Genomic DNA, 21,298 nt, shown 5'->3' with positions numbered 1-21,298 from the left:
TACACGTCTTTTTCACCTTTTGACCTTACAAAACCTTAATCCGAATCACTCGCATCGCATACTTCTCAATTAACATACAAACACACATCGCATGCTTTGTTCTTAGATTAGGGATTTAATTTAGTTTGTGTTCAAGGTTTCAATTTCAACTTTTAAAATACTAGTACTTATGAGTGTTTTAAAAACGATCATAGGTTTAGACATTTCGTTATGACTTGTGGAATTTGTTTGTCTTTGTCAATGTATGGTTTCCATTAAGGTGGTTTCATTGATATTGATACGGAGTTCGAATTTGAGTGGAATATCAGTGACCGACGGTACCGGTGGTTTAGGATCGGCAGTTGTTCACATTTGTGTGTAGAAGACGGTGGTCGCATGTGATGTGAAGTGGGGGGGGGGTCGAAAATAGTAAAAAGGTTAAATCGAAATAAAGGGTTAAAAAATGGCATGAAAAACATATAAATAAGGAAGGTAAACCATGAATATTCAGTTATTTAGTAGTTAAACAAATGGCACAAAAGATTTTTTTATTAAATAGATGTATATAAGATGTGTTTTACAAAATGTACAAGGGATGGGGTGTGAAAGCAGGGAGGACATCGGGACACTGAGGTGGCAAGGTATCTCGTCGGGACCACCCCCCCCCCTCCCCCCCCCCCCCCCCCGCGGTCTCATCTTCGGTGTAAACAAGGAAATAGGTGAAGAGGAACCATTTCCCCTGAATAAAGGAGAAGATGGTGAGGTAAAGATGATGTTAAGATAAGGAAAAAAAACCACACCCCTCAGAGTAATGGACAATCACCGTAAAGATGTGTTTCCTCCACTAAAAGTAATATATCACAATAATTGAGTAAACTAAAATAATACACACATATGTCATGTAACATGCTTCAAATGGTGATCACCCATGCATGTGCTATATATATATATATATATATATATATATATATATATATATATATATATATATATATATATATTATGATGAAATGCATGTGCTAAAAAAGAGGGTTTTTGTGAGAAGGGTAAGAAAGAATCTACACCATTAGATCTTTGATCTATTGGTTAGATCTTTGATCTAATGGTTGAGATCAGTAGTGACCAAATTGTAAATGTGTTTTATTATTTTGGGCTGATTTGAAATATTTAGGGGTAATAAAGTCTTTATATCCATTTTGAAAAAGGAAACCGTATCAAAAACCTTACAAAATCGCGATTCACTCTGTATCATCTTCTTCTCCACCGTAAAGATTTGTCTCTTTCAACCACCGTGAGAGTCCGTCATACACCCGGCAGTGGAGCGGCGGTTCCAGCAGCACCGGTTCGTCATCTCCGGCGATGTCACCGGCTCATCCGCAGTCAAGGTTAGGTCAACCGTCAGGTTACTTAACGATTAAGCGGACACAGAACGTCGCTGCGAAGGCTGCGGCGCAGCGGTTGGTACAAGTTATGGCTTCTCAGACTACCAGTGATGATGATGAGGATGAGGATGATGATGAACTAGGGTTCCAGTTTGCTAAACCGACGTCGTTTGGGAGTAAGAGTAACGGTAGCGGTAGTGCCGGCCACCTCTCCACGACGGCGGCGGCAGAGCGATAGTGGTTGTGCCAGCAGTGGAATGACAGGGGTTGAAGTGTTATACAGTGCTATAAAATGGTAATATGGTGTTATATACCATTCATGGTGTTTTATAGTCATTTGTAATGTTATATCTTGTTTTATAGTGTTATGTATTTATTACAGTGTTATGAACTGTTGAATGGTATTTTGTAGTGTCTTTAATAGTGTTATATACTTATTGAATGATGTTATATACTTATTGAATGGTGTTATATATGTGCTGAATGGTGGTTGCAGTGTTATTCGTAGTGTTTTTATAGAGATCTTTAAAATGGTGCTATATATTTATTTGAATGTTGTTATATACTTATTGAATGTTGTTATATAATTATTGAATGATGTTATATATGTCCTGAATGGTGGTTGCGGTGTTATTCGTAGTGTTTTTGTAGAGATCTTTTAAAAAAATCATGTTCCTATAACTAAGGTGGCGGTTATGGAAGGTTTTGAATTAATTAAATCAATGATAAAATTACTTGTTTACCCTTTTGAATTAATTTAAGTTGAGAACATATGTCATCACCACAATATTTCTCACACTTCTCACACTTTTAACCTTTTTTTACAATAACCTTAGCCTATATATATATATGGGATGTTTCAAATGAAAACCACTTTTATTGTGAAAACTCGAAAACTAACAAAAAAAAGCCTAAAAAACACACAAATTTTTTTTTCAATTTTTTTTAATAAAAATCGCTGGTTTTTATATATAAAAAAAACTTTTTTTCAAAAAAATTTTTTTTTTGTGTAGTGCACATGTGTAATAATACACATGTGTAGTACACATACACATGTGCACTACACAAATTTGTTTTTTTTATTAAATTTTTTTTTTATATAAAAAAACCTGCAAAATTTGGTTTGCAGAAAAAAAAAATTTTTTTGTATGTTTTTTTGGCTTTTTTTAATTAGTTTTCGAGTTTTCACAATAACTAGTGGTTTTCATTTGAACCTTCCCCTATATATATATATAGTAGGAGTTATGCGGAAAGTGTGTTTTTCCTAGAAAGTCTAGGAAGCGATCTGGGCCATCCGATTAGTGTTTTTAATGGCTTAGATCAAATGGGTGGCATTTTCGTAATATCCGAGTTATATAATTAGAGACTTTTAATATAGTGAGGGTATTTTGGTAATTGGAAGTGTTTTAAATCAGTCAAGAAACTGCCATGTCAATAACCAATCCTTAAAATCATGGGATTTCCCCTCTTTCTCTCTCCCTCTCTCTCTCCCTAACTGTAACCAAAGAAGAACCAGCCATATTTCCTGCAAATATTCTTCTTCGATTTCTGTTGTTATGAAGTTTTGTTAGTGTTTAGTAATGATCGGTTAATTTGCCTCTTGGTGTTATGATACGTGTATTCTTTGTACTGATCAGGTTGTTTTTAATCATACTGTCTTTTCATTCATTTTAGTTGTCTTTGACATAGATCTGTGGCTAAATGAATGTGATCTATAGTTAATTTATTGGTAAGATGATTCCGTAGCCGATGGTTTATATTAGCAGTTTTCTGCCATTGTTTGTAAGATGATCATATTGGTCTAAAATGGATTAGTGTATTTGCTGATATGATAGTATGTTACGATATGTTGTTTTTTCGTCTTACTGGTGGTCATCCAGATGATACGGTATATGTGTGTTATAATCTAACAGTAGTCGGAATCATTGGTCGGCCGGTGATGGCAGTGTGTTTTAAGGTTTATGTGTTTTACCATTTTAATGTTGATGATGACAGTGTGTTGAAGACGAAGACACTGGGTTGTGTTGAAGACGAAGACACTGGGTTGTGTTGAAGACGAAGACACTGACAATGTGTCCAGCAATCTGCTTGCTGTTAAAACATAATGTCAAGAAATATGCTTGCTGTTAAAACACAGTGTCAAGAATCCTCCAGCAATCTGCTTGCTGTTAAAACACAGTGTCAAGAATCCTCCAGCAATCTGCTTGCTGTTAAAACACAGCGTCAAGAAATCTGCTTGCTGTTAAAACACAGTGTCAAGGAAATCTGCTTGCTGTTAAAACACAGTGTCAAGAATTCTCCAGCAATCTGCTTACTGTTAAAACACAGTGTCAAGAATCCTCCAGCAATCTGCTTGCTGTTAAAACACAGTGTCAAGAATCCTCCAGTAATCTGCTTGCTGTTAAAACACAGCGTCAAGAAATCTGCTTGCTGTTAAAACACAGTGTCAAGGAAATCTGTTTGCTGTTAAAACACAGTGTCAAGAATTCTCCAGCAATCTGCTTGCTATTAAAACACAGTGTCAAGAATCCTCCAGCAATCTGCTTGCTGTTAAAACACAGCGTCAAGAAATCTGCGTGCTGTTAAAACACATCGTCAAGAAATCTGCTTGCTGTTAAAACACAGCGTCTTGTATGATTTTAATTGAAACTGTCAATTTGATTTAAATGGAATATTTAGTTTCCATAATTTTCTGGTTAGTTAGTTATCCTAATAAAATAATCCATAATTAAAATAATATTCAAATTACACAATTGCCCTTTTAGTTAAAATCCTTCAATGCCACATGTCGCGTTCTTATTGCTTCCTATACTTTCTAGGAAAAACACATTTTCCGCAGGAACCCTACTCTCTCTCTCTCTCTCTCTCTCTCTCTATATATATATATATATATATATATATATATATATATATATATATATATATATATATATATATATAGGGGATGGTTTAAATGAGAACGCTAAATATCGTGAGTGTCACACCCCCAAAATACCACCTAGGGAGTGTCCCTGTTAGGCGTGTGACGAACTGACAATGAGCCACTAATTACATTGAACTCACAAGTTTCAAAATAAAACTCTCTATTAACTGATAAAATTCCAACATGAGTTTATACGAAAACCAATGTGTTCAGCGGAAGCGTTATCAAAACCATACGTTAAATATTCTCAAAACAATTGTATGAAAACCAATATTTGTAACGCCCCAAAAATTTATAAACTATGTTAATAATAATAGTAGTATGTGTGTAGAACTAGTTAACAATAGAAAGACAAGTAAAAACTCTTGATTTCTAACTAATACATATATATATATATAAGTAAGATTTAGTTAAAAGAATAAGAGATTGCCTTAAGTGACAAGAGGGTAAAGTTCTAGGGGGGCAAGAATGACAAAAGTGAAACTTGGATGGATAAAACATGAACAAAACACAACACACACACTGGTGGATGTGTGTGTGTCGCGAACCAGGAAGGAGAAAAGGGAAAAAACCCCTTATCATCACAAAATCACCAAATTGAAGCCCCAAATGTGATCCTAAGATCGTGCATGTACTAATATTGGATCATCTACACATTATTAAACACAAGGTAAGTAGAATTTTGGTGATTGATGATCTTGAATGTGATGGGTTTTTATGAATCTTTGAACATTTGGGTAATTAGCATGAATAAGGAGTAGGAACACCATTTGGAACATGATTGATGCTGAATTCTTACTAAATGTTAGAAGCTATGTAAAAACCCACTTGAAAATTTGATAATAGTGACTTGTAATATGAAGTTATGATGTAGATTAGCATAGATGATGTTACATGATGATGTTCTTGATAAATGTTATCCTTGAAATCGAATTAGGATAAGGATTGTATGAGATTTCAATTAAAATGAGTGTTCTTGATGATCTAGACATGAACTAGCCAAGTTAGGCAAATAATACTTGTACATTATGCTTTGTTGATGATATGCACACCAAGTGTTTGTTAAAATGCTTGAGTGAAGAACTTTTATGTGAAAAAGATAATCTCATGTAAATAGGATGTTAGACGGCTAGAATGAGAAATAAAGACATGAGATTTAAATATGTTGATTATGAATTGTAGGAGTAAAAGAGGAAGACACAAGCCATTCCGGATCACAAGCAAAACACGACAAAGGTAAGTTCTTTGCTTACAAATTTATTATTAGTATGTAACAATGTGATACGACATTATTGTTTTGTCGAATTCGTATAATTGTAATGAGCTTAGTGTAAGTCAAATGCATGAAGTGATATGGGTCGAATAAGCTAGAAAGGATAATGTGCAAGGTTTGAGGAGTTTATGTTAGAATGATGGCTTTAAAAGGGGTATGTTGTAGTTCGACTAATAACTCGAGGTCATATGAATTAACTAATTACAATGTCTAATTGGTTGGTTGTATGTAGGTAAAGCTACTTGATGGATGGCATATTGGACCGAACACACTTGTGATGCACGCTTCCGCGAAGTTGCTAGTCGTGGTCTAAACTTTTGTTAAATGTTTCTTTTGTTTAAAACGGGTCGTATGTAAGTAACTTAACCCGGTAGTTCTTAGATCTTGAACTTGTAGTTAAAATGGTATGGGTTGTAAACTCTTTTTTTGTAACTATTTCGTTAGTCATGTTGAAGTAAATGCAGAATTTTAGTTATGAACTATTCGACCCGTTTGGTTTTTGTCACATGAAGCTCGTTAGTGTCTTTTGAAGTTTTAGACCTTACAAGTTGGTATCAGAGCCAAGGTTTGAGGGATTCGAGTAGGTGATGGTGCTCGAACTCAAACCGAAAGCTCTTGTGAAAGTGTGTTCGTTCCTAAGCGCCACGCAAGTAAGTAATTTAAGGATTTTATGTTTGTAGATAGAAATGGGAATGGGTTATGGTTTAGTCACTAGTATAACATGGTTGGGGATGTTAAGGTGCACTATGGAAGGTTTCGGGACTGCCCAGGACCGTTCCGGGTTGAAAAAGGGGCTGAAAATGAAAGATTTTAGCAAATCAGCGTTTGCACAACAGGAAGGCCGTCGGCGACGGGCTCCTATACCGTCGGCGACGGTACCCCTTCACCCGACGGCCTAACTTCCTGCCTACGGACAATTGGCAGCGACGCAACATTCAAAGTACCGTCGGCGACGGGCACAGGTGCCGTCGGCGACGGCCCCTCCTTGTCTGATTTTCCTGAATTGTTTGTTTGTTATGCAAGGACCTTTAGTTCAGTTTTAAGTCTTCGTTTAACCTAAAGAACACCTCAAATTGTTTATGAAGCTAAGAATTTAAGATAATTAACATGTTTTGATGACGAATGTGTAAAAGAACGGAAGTCATGTATATAAAAGAATGAAGTAACTAATGTCTTAGAATGTTGTAAGGAAGGATTTAAGAAGTTTATGACTTATGAGAATGAGTTATTAAGAATGAATAGTATATAGAACGATGAGGAGAACGAATGTGATAATACTTGACACGAATGTTTATTTGTAGATGGCAAGTGGAGGAAATACGCATACTACCGAACGTATAACTCGAGATGAGTTAAACAAGATGATTTCCGATGAAGTAACGAAGGCGATTGATGCAAATGTTTCAAGGCTAGCACAAGAGGTGGAGGGCCAAGTACTTAGTACGGTAGAAAACATGATCACGGGCAAGGTGGATGAATTGAAGGAAATGATAGCTGGAATTCAAGGCAAGAAAGAGGCAAGACGGTGCACCTACAAGGATTTTATGGCATGTAAGCCTACGACCTTTGACGGGGAAATCGACCCCATAGAATGCCAAAGATGGATAGCTAACATGGAAGGGGTATTCATTCGGAGTCATTGTGACAAGGAAGACCAAGTCATGTTTGCCACGGGGCAACTCATGCGAAGGGCTAAAGATTGGTGGGACTCGTATAGTAAGGAGATTGGAGAAAATCGAGTTCAAACCTTGACTTGGCAAGAATTCAAACAGCCTTTTATCAAGTACCATTGTCCGCAATCAGCTGTGGATCGGATTCAAGAAGATTTTCTCCGACTACGACAAAGGGATGAATCAGTTAATGAAATCACGAACACTTTCCTCGATCAGCTGAAATTTTGTGAAGAAATAGTTGGGACAGAAAGGAAGAAGATTATTCGTTATCATGGCATGCTCAAAGCTGAAATTCGGGAGTTCATAACTCCTTCAAAATGTGAAACTTTGGACGAGATCATTGATTTAGCAAGGGATAGAGAAATAGAGATAAAGAGGCAAGATGAACGTGGGGAGAAAAGGCAAGTCGAGAAGGGGTCAACTCAAGGCTCATCCAAGAAACCCAAAACGCAAGATCAAGGAAAGAAGGAAGCTTCCAAAGGCGGGTTCCCACGATGCAAAACATGTGGAAAACCCCATTCCGGTGAATGCTTATTGGGAAGGAAGGGGTGTTACAATTGCGGGCAAGAAGGGCATCCGTACTATAACTGTCCGAATCCCAAGAGGGTGTGCTACAATTGTAATGAATCGGGCCATGTGAAAGCTGATTGCCCAAAGCTCAAACAAGGGCCGAAGAAAGAAGGAAAGAAAGAAGAAACCGCGAAAGCGAAAGGAAGAATGTTCCAAATCTCCACGGAAGAAGCAAGAGCTCACCCGAATGTGGTCTCAGGTATCTATATGATAAACTCTATACCCACTTATATATTATTTGATACCGGAGCTAGTAGGTCATTCATTTCTAGTGAGCTTGTACGTTCTCCTTTATTCACGATAGAAAGAATGTGTACACCACTCGAGGTAGAAATTGCCGATTGTAAGAGTTATCTACTGCATGAAATATGTAGGGGTTGTGTTATCACTTTAGAGGATGAAGATTTTGATATTGATTTGATTCCCATGGTTTTGGGAGAATTTAAAGTAGTGGTAGGTATGGATTGGTTATCCCGTTATCACGCGGAAATTTTATGCGAAAACAAAATTATTCATGTGACATCCCCTAAAGGGAAACGGGTAACCATTCATGGGGAAAGGGAAGTAGGGGCAAAATTTTGCACTATCCTAGAAGCAATTAAGTATGTGAGGAATGGAAGTAAAGCATTTTTAGCTTACGTAGTCGATACCAAATTAGGAGCTTTGAAAATTGAAGATACTAAGATAGTGAATGAATACCCGGATGTATTTCCGGACGAATTGCCGGGACTCCCACCCGAGCGGGAAGTCGAGTTTCGTATCGAATTAGAACCAAATGCCAAACCAGTAGCCAAAGCCCCTTACCGGTTGGCACCCGCGGAAGTACGGGAATTAATGGTCCAACTACAAGAACTTCTTGACAAGGGTTTCATACGCCCTAGCGTATCCCCGTGGGGAGCGCCTGTTTTGTTTGTTAAAAAGAAAGATGGGTCGATGAGAATGTGCATCGACTACCGCGAACTCAACAAACTCACGGTAAAGAACCGATACCCACTTCCGAGAATAGATGATCTCTTTGATCAACTACAAGGGGCAAGTTGGTTCTCAAAAATCGACTTGCGATCGGGCTACCATCAAGTACGAGTAAGGGAAGAGGATGTACCTAAGACTGCGTTCAGAACTCGCTACGGACATTACGAATTCTTGGTAATGTCATTCGGGTTAACTAACGCTCCGGCCGCTTTTATGGATCTAATGAATAGGGTATGCCGAAATATGTTAGACCGGTTTGTCATAGTATTTATTGATGACATTTTAGTATACTCTCGTAGCGAGTCTGAACATGCAAGTCATTTACGTCAGGTACTCGAAACGCTTCGAAAAGAAAGATTATATGCTAAGTTTTCTAAGTGTGCGTTTTGGCTTAGGGAAGTGCAGTTTTTAGGACACGTAATTAACGAAAAGGGGATTTTAGTGGATCCCTCTAAGGTAGAAGCCGTGATGAAATGGGTACCCCCGAAAAATGTTAGTGAGGTAAGAAGTTTGCTAGGTCTAGCCGGCTATTATCGGAGATTTATTCAAGACTTCTCCAAAATAGCCCTCCCTTTAACTAAACTAACAAAGAAAGAAGAAAGGTTCGAATGGAATGATGATCAGCAGAAAGCTTTTCGAATGTTAAAGGAGAAATTGTCAAGTTCTCCTATTTTAACGCTGCCAGAAGGAACGGAAGACTTAGTGGTTTATGCAGACGCATCTCATCAAGGGTTGGGTTGTGTCTTGATGCAACGGGGCAAAGTTATTGCCTATGCTTCAAGACAACTAAAGCAACATGAAATCAACTATCCAACCCACGATCTCGAACTGGCGGCGGTGGTGTTTGCCTTAAAAATCTGGAGGCATTATTTGTATGGAACGAAATGCACCATTTATTCGGACCACAAAAGCCTTAAATACTTTTTCGAGCAGAAAGATCTCAATATGAGGCAACGAAGGTGGCTAGAGTTGATCAAGGATTACGACTGCGACATTCTTTACCATCCGGGAAAAGCTAATGTTGTGGCGGATGCGTTAAGCCGAAAGGAGTACCCACCACCCATTCGAGTGAAATCGATGAGAATGATAGTTACACCAACCCTTCTTGAAACGATACGAAAGGAGCAAGACGAATCCTTGAATAAAGGCGATCCGAAAGGTGAAAGAACGAAAGGGTTTGAAAGTGAACTTGAAGCAAACACAAGCGGATTAAGAACAAGGTTTGGGCGAGTTTGGATACCGCGATACTGTGAAGCAAAGACCTTATTATTGGAAGAAGCACACAAGTCCCGTTACTCAGTTCATCCGGGAGCCACTAAAATGTACCGAGATTTGAAAGAAAATTTTTGGTGGCCGGGAATGAAACGCGACATTGTCAAGTATGTATCTAAATGCTTGACATGTTCTCAAGTTAAGGCGGAACATCAAAAACCTTACGGGAAATTACAACCCTTAGAAATTCCGGTGTGGAAATGGGAGAATGTGACAATGGATCTTGTGACCAAACTTCCAAGAACCAAGAAAGGGCATGATGCAATATGGGTCGTTGTTGACCGCCTTACCAAAAGCGCCCATTTTCTACCCATTCGAGAGACCTATTCCTCGGAGAGGTTAGCGGAAGTTTATGTGAATGAGATCGTTTCCCGCCATGGTGTGCCGGTGTCTATCGTCTCAGATCGGGATACGCGATTCACCTCCCGCTATTGGCGGAAATTTCATGAAGGAATGGGTACTCAATTGCATCTAAGTACCGCATACCACCCGCAAACGGATGGCCAATCCGAACGAACAATTCAAACTCTCATGGACATGTTGAGAGCATGCGTGATGGATTTCGGGGGAAATTGGGATGAACATTTGCCGCTAGTAGAATTTTCATATAATAATAGCTACCAAAGTAGCATACAAATGGCGCCGTATGAAATGCTGTATGGAAGAAGGTGTAGAACCCCGGTTTGTTGGGGAGAAGTAGGGCAAAGGGAACTCGCACCGAATGATGTGGTGGCGATAACCAATGAAAAGATCGACGTCGTACGGGCTCGATTAAAAGCGGCGCAAGACCGACAAAAGTCCTATGCGGATAGAAGAAGTCGCCCTATCGAGTTCCAAGTGGGGGACCGGGTATTCTTGAAGGTGTCTCCGTGGAAAGGTATAATTCGATTCCGTAAGCGAGGAAAGTTGGGTCCCCGATATATCGGACCGTTCGAGATTCTAGCTCGAGTTGGAAAGGTGGCCTACCGGTTAAATCTACCTACTTCTTTGGAAGGGATTCATAATACCTTTCACGTGTCACAATTACGAAAATGCTTAGCGGATGAAACGGCCCATGTACCAATTGAAGACATTGAGATCGATGAGAAAATGAATTATATAGAAAGACCGGTAGCTATAAAAGATTCCAAAGTAAAGACACTTCGTAACAAGGAAATCAAGCAAGTCTTAGTCCAATGGCAACACAGAAAGGGATCGGATCTCACTTGGGAGCCGGAGGACGAGATGAAGAAGTTCTACCCGTTTTTATTTGGTACGTTAACCGGGTTTCGAGGACGAAACCTCTTTTATGGGGGGTGGACTTGTAACGCCCCAAAAATTTATAAACTATGTTAATAATAATAGTAGTATGTGTGTAGAACTAGTTAACAATAGAAAGACAAGTAAAAACTCTTGATTTCTAACTAATACATATATATATATAAGTAAGATTTAGTTAAAAGAATAAGAGATTGCCTTAAGTGACAAGAGGGTAAAGTTCTAGGGGGGGCAAGAATGACAAAAGTGAAACTTGGATGGATAAAACATGAACAAAACACAACACACACACTGGTGGATGTGTGTGTGTCGCGAACCAGGAAGGAGAAAAGGGAAAAAACCCCTTATCATCACAAAATCACCAAATTGAAGCCCCAAATGTGATCCTAAGATCGTGCATGTACTAATATTGGATCATCTACACATTATTAAACACAAGGTAAGTAGAATTTTGGTGATTGATGATCTTGAATGTGATGGGTTTTTATGAATCTTTGAACATTTGGGTAATTAGCATGAATAAGGAGTAGGAACACCATTTGGAACATGATTGATGCTGAATTCTTACTAAATGTTAGAAGCTATGTAAAAACCCACTTGAAAATTTGATAATAGTGACTTGTAATATGAAGTTATGATGTAGATTAGCATAGATGATGTTACATGATGATGTTCTTGATAAATGTTATCCTTGAAATCGAATTAGGATAAGGATTGTATGAGATTTCAATTAAAATGAGTGTTCTTGATGATCTAGACATGAACTAGCCAAGTTAGGCAAATAATACTTGTACATTATGCTTTGTTGATGATATGCACACCAAGAGTTTGTTAAAATGCTTGAGTGAAGAACTTTTATGTGAAAAAGATAATCTCATGTAAATAGGATGTTAGACGGCTAGAATGAGAAATAAAGACATGAGATTTAAATATGTTGATTATGAATTGTAGGAGTAAAAGAGGAAGACACAAGCCATTCCGGATCACAAGCAAAACACGACAAAGGTAAGTTCTTTGCTTACAAATTTATTATTAGTATGTAACAATGTGATACGACATTATTGTTTTGTCGAATTCGTATAATTGTAATGAGCTTAGTGTAAGTCAAATGCATGAAGTGATATGGGTCGAATAAGCTAGAAAGGATAATGTGCAAGGTTTGAGGAGTTTATGTTAGAATGATGGCTTTAAAAGGGGTATGTTGTAGTTCGACTAATAACTCGAGGTCATATGAATTAACTAATTACAATGTCTAATTGGTTGGTTGTATGTAGGTAAAGCTACTTGATGGATGGCATATTGGACCGAACACACTTGTGATGCACGCTTCCGCGAAGTTGCTAGTCGTGGTCTAAACTTTTGTTAAATGTTTCTTTTGTTTAAAACGGGTCGTATGTAAGTAACTTAACCCGGTAGTTCTTAGATCTTGAACTTGTAGTTAAAATGGTATGGGTTGTAAACTCTTTTTTTGTAACTATTTCGTTAGTCATGTTGAAGTAAATGCAGAATTTTAGTTATGAACTATTCGACCCGTTTGGTTTTTGTCACATGAAGCTCGTTAGTGTCTTTTGAAGTTTTAGACCTTACAAGTTGGTATCAGAGCCAAGGTTTGAGGGATTCGAGTAGGTGATGGTGCTCGAACTCAAACCGAAAGCTCTTGTGAAAGTGTGTTCGTTCCTAAGCGCCACGCAAGTAAGTAATTTAAGGATTTTATGTTTGTAGATAGAAATGGGAATGGGTTATGGTTTAGTCACTAGTATAACATGGTTGGGGATGTTAAGGTGCACTATGGAAGGTTTCGGGACTGCCCAGGACCGTTCCGGGTTGAAAAAGGGGCTGAAAATGAAAGATTTTAGCAAATCAGCGTTTGCACAACAGGAAGGCCGTCGGCGACGGGCTCCTATACCGTCGGCGACGGTACCCCTTCACCCGACGGCCTAACTTCCTGCCTACGGACAATTGGCAGCGACGCAACATTCAAAGTACCGTCGGCGACGGGCACAGGTGCCGTCGGCGACGGCCCCTCCTTGTCTGATTTTCCTGAATTGTTTGTTTGTTATGCAAGGACCTTTAGTTCAGTTTTAAGTCTTCGTTTAACCTAAAGAACACCTCAAATTGTTTATGAAGCTAAGAATTTAAGATAATTAACATGTTTTGATGACGAATGTGTAAAAGAACGGAAGTCATGTATATAAAAGAATGAAGTAACTAATGTCTTAGAATGTTGTAAGGAAGGATTTAAGAAGTTTATGACTTATGAGAATGAGTTATTAAGAATGAATAGTATATAGAACGATGAGGAGAACGAATGTGATAATACTTGACACGAATGTTTATTTGTAGATGGCAAGTGGAGGAAATACGCATACTACCGAACGTATAACTCGAGATGAGTTAAACAAGATGATTTCCGATGAAGTAACGAAGGCGATTGATGCAAATGTTTCAAGGCTAGCACAAGAGGTGGAGGGCCAAGTACTTAGTACGATAGAAAACATGATCACGGGCAAGGTGGATGAATTGAAGGAAATGATAGCTGGAATTCAAGGCAAGAAAGAGGCAAGACGGTGCACCTACAAGGATTTTATGGCATGTAAGCCTACGACCTTTGACGGGGAAATCGACCCCATAGAATGCCAAAGATGGATAGCTAACATGGAAGGGGTATTCATTCGGAGTCATTGTGACAAGGAAGACCAAGTCATGTTTGCCACGGGGCAACTCATGCGAAGGGCTAAAGATTGGTGGGACTCGTATAGTAAGGAGATTGGAGAAAATCGAGTTCAAACCTTGACTTGGCAAGAATTCAAACAGCCTTTTATCAAGTACCATTGTCCACAATCAGCTGTGGATCGGATTCAAGAAGATTTTCTCCGACTACGACAAAGGGATGAATCAGTTAATGAAATCACGAACACTTTCCTCGATCAGCTGAAATTTTGTGAAGAAATAGTTGGGACAGAAAGGAAGAAGATTATTCGTTATCATGGCATGCTCAAAGCTGAAATTCGGGAGTTCATAACTCCTTCAAAATGTGAAACTTTGGACGAGATCATTGATTTAGCAAGGGATAGAGAAATAGAGATAAAGAGGCAAGATGAACGTGGGGAGAAAAGGCAAGTCGAGAAGGGGTCAACTCAAGGCTCATCCAAGAAACCCAAAACGCAAGATCAAGGAAAGAAGGAAGCTTCCAAAGGCGGGTTCCCACGATGCAAAACATGTGGAAAACCCCATTCCGGTGAATGCTTATTGGGAAGGAAGGGGTGTTACAATTGCGGGCAAGAAGGGCATCCGTACTATAACTGTCCGAATCCCAAGAGGGTGTGCTACAATTGTAATGAATCGGGCCATGTGAAAGCTGATTGCCCAAAGCTCAAACAAGGGCCGAAGAAAGAAGGAAAGAAAGAAGAAACCGCGAAAGCGAAAGGAAGAATGTTCCAAATCTCCACGGAAGAAGCAAGAGCTCACCCGAATGTGGTCTCAGGTATCTATATGATAAACTCTATACCCACTTATATATTATTTGATACCGGAGCTAGTAGGTCATTCATTTCTAGTGAGCTTGTACGTTCTCCTTTATTCACGATAGAAAGAATGTGTACACCACTCGAGGTAGAAATTGCCGATTGTAAGAGTTATCTACTGCATGAAATATGTAGGGGTTGTGTTATCACTTTAGAGGATGAAGATTTTGATATTGATTTGATTCCCATGGTTTTGGGAGAATTTAAAGTAGTGGTAGGTATGGATTGGTTATCCCGTTATCACGCGGAAATTTTATGCGAAAACAAAATTATTCATGTGACATCCCCTAAAGGGAAACGGGTAACCATTCATGGGGAAAGGGAAGTAGGGGCAAAATTTTGCACTATCCTAGAAGCAATTAAGTATGTGAGGAATGGAAGTAAAGCATTTTTAGCTTACGTAGTCGATACCAAATTAGGAGCTTTGAAAATTGAAGATACTAAGATAGTGAATGAATACCCGGATGTATTTCCGGACGAATTGCCGGGACTCCCACCCGAGCGGGAAGTCGAGTTTCGTATCGAATTAGAACCAAATGCCAAACCAGTAGCCAAAGCCCCTTACCGGTTGGCACCCGCGGAAGTACGGGAATTAATGGTCCAACTACAAGAACTTCTTGACAAGGGTTTCATACGCCCTAGCGTATCCCCGTGGGGAGCGCCTGTTTTGTTTGTTAAAAAGAAAGATGGGTCGATGAGAATGTGCATCGACTACCGCGAACTCAACAAACTCACGGTAAAGAACCGATACCCACTTCCGAGAATAGATGATCTCTTTGATCAACTACAAGGGGCAAGTTGGTTCTCAAAAATCGACTTGCGATCGGGCTACCATCAAGTACGAGTAAGGGAAGAGGATGTACCTAAGACTGCGTTCAGAACTCGCTACGGACATTACGAATTCTTGGTAATGTCATTCGGGTTAACTAACGCTCCGGCCGCTTTTATGGATCTAATGAATAGGGTATGCCGAAATATGTTAGACCGGTTTGTCATAGTATTTATTGATGACATTTTAGTATACTCTCGTAGCGAGTCTGAACATGCAAGTCATTTACGTCAGGTACTCGAAACGCTTCGAAAAGAAAGATTATATGCTAAGTTTTCTAAGTGTGCGTTTTGGCTTAGGGAAGTGCAGTTTTTAGGACACGTAATTAACGAAAAGGGGATTTTAGTGGATCCCTCTAAGGTAGAAGCCGTGATGAAATGGGTACCCCCGAAAAATGTTAGTGAGGTAAGAAGTTTCCTAGGTCTAGCCGGCTATTATCGGAGATTTATTCAAGACTTCTCCAAAATAGCCCTCCCTTTAACTAAACTAACAAAGAAAGAAGAAAGGTTCGAATGGAATGATGATCAGCAGAAAGCTTTTCGAATGTTAAAGGAGAAATTGTCAAGTTCTCCTATTTTAACGCTGCCAGAAGGAACGGAAGACTTAGTGGTTTATGCAGACGCATCTCATCAAGGGTTGGGTTGTGTCTTGATGCAACGGGGCAAAGTTATTGCCTATGCTTCAAGACAACTAAAGCAACATGAAATCAACTATCCAACCCACGATCTCGAACTGGCGGCGGTGGTGTTTGCCTTAAAAATCTGGAGGCATTATTTGTATGGAACGAAATGCACCATTTATTCGGACCACAAAAGCCTTAAATACTTTTTCGAGCAGAAAGATCTCAATATGAGGCAACGAAGGTGGCTAGAGTTGATCAAGGATTACGACTGCGACATTCTTTACCATCCGGGAAAAGCTAATGTTGTGGCGGATGCGTTAAGCCGAAAGGAGTACCCACCACCCATTCGAGTGAAATCGATGAGAATGATAGTTACACCAACCCTTCTTGAAACGATACGAAAGGAGCAAGACGAATCCTTGAATAAAGGCGATCCGAAAGGTGAAAGAACGAAAGGGTTTGAAAGTGAACTTGAAGCAAACACAAGCGGATTAAGAACAAGGTTTGGGCGAGTTTGGATACCGCGATACTGTGAAGCAAAGACCTTATTATTGGAAGAAGCACACAAGTCCCGTTACTCAGTTCATCCGGGAGCCACTAAAATGTACCGAGATTTGAAAGAAAATTTTTGGTGGCCGGGAATGAAACGCGACATTGTCAAGTATGTATCTAAATGCTTGACATGTTCTCAAGTTAAGGCGGAACATCAAAAACCTTACGGGAAATTACAACCCTTAGAAATTCCGGTGTGGAAATGGGAGAATGTGACAATGGATCTTGTGACCAAACTTCCAAGAACCAAGAAAGGGCATGATGCAATATGGGTCGTTGTTGACCGCCTTACCAAAAGCGCCCATTTTCTACCCATTCGAGAGACCTATTCCTCGGAGAGGTTAGCGGAAGTTTATGTGAATGAGATCGTTTCCCGCCATGGTGTGCCGGTGTCTATCGTCTCAGATCGGGATACGCGATTCACCTCCCGCTATTGGCGGAAATTTCATGAAGGAATGGGTACTCAATTGCATCTAAGTACCGCATACCACCCGCAAACGGATGGCCAATCCGAACGAACAATTCAAACTCTCATGGACATGTTGAGAGCATGCGTGATGGATTTCGGGGGAAATTGGGATGAACATTTGCCGCTAGTAGAATTTTCATATAATAATAGCTACCAAAGTAGCATACAAATGGCGCCGTATGAAATGCTGTATGGAAGAAGGTGTAGAACCCCGGTTTGTTGGGGAGAAGTAGGGCAAAGGGAACTCGCACCGAATGATGTGGTGGCGATAACCAATGAAAAGATCGACGTCGTACGGGCTCGATTAAAAGCGGCGCAAGACCGACAAAAGTCCTATGCGGATAGAAGAAGTCGCCCTATCGAGTTCCAAGTGGGGGACCGGGTATTCTTGAAGGTGTCTCCGTGGAAAGGTATAATTCGATTCCGTAAGCGAGGAAAGTTGGGTCCCCGATATATCGGACCGTTCGAGATTCTAGCTCGAGTTGGAAAGGTGGCCTACCGGTTAAATCTACCTACTTCTTTGGAAGGGATTCATAATACCTTTCACGTGTCACAATTACGAAAATGCTTAGCGGATGAAACGGCCCATGTACCAATTGAAGACATTGAGATCGATGAGAAAATGAATTATATAGAAAGACCGGTAGCTATAAAAGATTCCAAAGTAAAGACACTTCGTAACAAGGAAATCAAGCAAGTCTTAGTCCAATGGCAACACAGAAAGGGATCGGATCTCACTTGGGAGCCGGAGGACGAGATGAAGAAGTTCTACCCGTTTTTATTTGGTACGTTAACCGGGTTTCGAGGACGAAACCTCTTTTATGGGGGGTGGACTTGTAACGCCCCAAAAATTTATAAACTATGTTAATAATAATAGTAGTATGTGTGTAGAACTAGTTAACAATAGAAAGACAAGTAAAAACTCTTGATTTCTAACTAATACATATATATATATAAGTAAGATTTAGTTAAAAGAATAAGAGATTGCCTTAAGTGACAAGAGGGTAAAGTTCTAGGGGGGGCAAGAATGACAAAAGTGAAACTTGGATGGATAAAACATGAACAAAACACAACACACACACTGGTGGATGTGTGTGTGTCGCGAACCAGGAAGGAGAAAAGGGAAAAAACCCCTTATCATCACAAAATCACCAAATTGAAGCCCCAAATGTGATCCTAAGATCGTGCATGTACTAATATTGGATCATCTACACATTATTAAACACAAGGTAAGTAGAATTTTGGTGATTGATGATCTTGAATGTGATGGGTTTTTATGAATCTTTGAACATTTGGGTAATTAGCATGAATAAGGAGTAGGAACACCATTTGGAACATGATTGATGCTGAATTCTTACTAAATGTTAGAAGCTATGTAAAAACCCACTTGAAAATTTGATAATAGTGACTTGTAATATGAAGTTATGATGTAGATTAGCATAGATGATGTTACATGATGATGTTCTTGATAAATGTTATCCTTGAAATCGAATTAGGATAAGGATTGTATGAGATTTCAATTAAAATGAGTGTTCTTGATGATCTAGACATGAACTAGCCAAGTTAGGCAAATAATACTTGTACATTATGCTTTGTTGATGATATGCACACCAAGTGTTTGTTAAAATGCTTGAGTGAAGAACTTTTATGTGAAAAAGATAATCTCATGTAAATAGGATGTTAGACGGCTAGAATGAGAAATAAAGACATGAGATTTAAATATGTTGATTATGAATTGTAGGAGTAAAAGAGGAAGACACAAGCCATTCCGGATCACAAGCAAAACACGACAAAGGTAAGTTCTTTGCTTACAAATTTATTATTAGTATGTAACAATGTGATACGACATTATTGTTTTGTCGAATTCGTATAATTGTAATGAGCTTAGTGTAAGTCAAATGCATGAAGTGATATGGGTCGAATAAGCTAGAAAGGATAATGTGCAAGGTTTGAGGAGTTTATGTTAGAATGATGGCTTTAAAAGGGGTATGTTGTAGTTCGACTAATAACTCGAGGTCATATGAATTAACTAATTACAATGTCTAATTGGTTGGTTGTATGTAGGTAAAGCTACTTGATGGATGGCATATTGGACCGAACACACTTGTGATGCACGCTTCCGCGAAGTTGCTAGTCGTGGTCTAAACTTTTGTTAAATGTTTCTTTTGTTTAAAACGGGTCGTATGTAAGTAACTTAACCCGGTAGTTCTTAGATCTTGAACTTGTAGTTAAAATGGTATGGGTTGTAAACTCTTTTTTGTAACTATTTCGTTAGTCATGTTGAAGTAAATGCAGAATTTTAGTTATGAACTATTCGACCCGTTTGGTTTTTGTCACATGAAGCTCGTTAGTGTCTTTTGAATTTTAGACCTTACAATATTCCAATAAGTGAATCCAATCAACACGACCCATGACCACTCCAGCTACTTCAGACAGCAAGTTCCAAATCCATATAGCCTAACAACCTGCGAGCATGCAACAAGTGTATCAGACAACGCTGGTGAGTTCATAGTTTTACGAAAACGTTGTTTACCAAGTATGTAGTTAATCCATTGAAGTTAATTCCAGAAGTAATGATGAAAACAATGTTGATAATACCCCAATACAAGACGGCTTCTGATTGTTTTGCCCTTTCTCCAATGCTCTTATCAAAGCATTGGTCATGACTAGGTCATTAGTTCAACACCCGTTCTCCCAGATACGGGGTGAGGTTGCCAAACCTAAGTAGCGCTACTAACTAATACCATGTTACCTTCCCAGTAACCAAACAACACGGAGGGACTTTAAAGGTGATAGGAAGAGTATATTATCCAACATTCACGTTTTACCCAAAAGACTTATCCCTCCCCTGGATACCCACTGACTGTCCCAACCACCGGGACGCATGCTCAAGAAAGATGAACTCACCTTAGGTTTGCTCGGTAAGACTAACTACCCGTTTATCAGTGGATCAAACGTCCTAGCACGAGTACCAATAATAATCAGTTTCAAGTTTACTTATACGTTGTACACATTTACTCACGTAGTATACCTTCATCAATAGACATAATATGACACTTCAAACATACACGAATTCCATCATTTAAAGTATATTCGCATACTAAGTACTACACATATAGAGTTATACCTTGCCTAACACATATCCAACATTCAAGTAACACCACACTTCAAACATACAAGAATGTGCAAGTTCATGTACTACTCGTAGCCCGTAGACCCATCCGCATCATATGTGTGGCGGCCCACCTTCTAATTTATTTGCTTTACGTGTGAAGCAGCCCAAGTTAAGTTCATTGGTGTGTGGCCCAGATTTAATAAACTAGCCCACATGTGTGCGTTCAACCATTTTGTGCGGCCCAACCCACATCTTGTTAACCCTTACTGAATCACAACCATAATTACAACCTCTACCCTTTGATCCCAGATTCATATTTCAAACCAATTCAATTGACATATCATCCATCGAACCCACTTCTATTCGGCCAAAGAATCATGTTTCAATTATATGTCATAATTAATACTTCAACTATTCTAACTTATCTGATCAAACCGATTACTAGTATTATCCATTATCACAAAAATACACATAATATCCCACCAAGACTTAAACCACAACCTATGGCATTAATTAATCGATAATGTCATGCACAGCTTTTATTACAACCATCATGTATTACACAATGAATTTCATGATTACACTATCATGCATCTATATCCCTACCATCATACATAATAATACAAATCATTAGCATGATACGCAACCCGATTTACCGATCAATAGTTCGTTAATATTATCATCCATATATATCAACACCACACAATATCAAATCACGAAGCCAGGATACGCATAAAGCGGGAGTTAATTCGGTGCCGATTATACTAACCAAGTGTCCGTGAGAAAGAGAGAGAGCCGAGTCGGGAGGAGGATGGCTTCAAGTGCTTCCGGCGTCGCCTTTATTCCTTCGGCAGGTCATGCCATGTTACGGCCGTGAATAGGGTGC

At 39.1% G+C, this 21,298-nt stretch overlaps 1 long non-coding RNA gene across 1 annotated transcript; it reads left to right on the top strand.

Moving 5' to 3' along the window:
* The first annotated feature begins 4,807 nt into the window (after positions 1 to 4,807).
* On the top strand, positions 4,808 to 6,062 carry LOC110917907. Its single transcript, XR_002580936.2, has 3 exons — positions 4,808 to 4,954; positions 5,467 to 5,520; positions 5,790 to 6,062. It is a non-coding gene; the product is annotated as an uncharacterized LOC110917907 (long non-coding RNA).
* The last annotated feature ends 15,236 nt before the right edge of the window (positions 6,063 to 21,298 follow it).

This window comes from Helianthus annuus, chromosome 16 (assembly GCF_002127325.2).
Source record: "Helianthus annuus cultivar XRQ/B chromosome 16, HanXRQr2.0-SUNRISE, whole genome shotgun sequence".
Taxonomy (NCBI): domain Eukaryota; kingdom Viridiplantae; phylum Streptophyta; class Magnoliopsida; order Asterales; family Asteraceae; genus Helianthus; species Helianthus annuus.
Note: the sequence above shows the minus strand (reverse complement) of the source record. Positions and strands in the feature narration are given on the sequence as shown.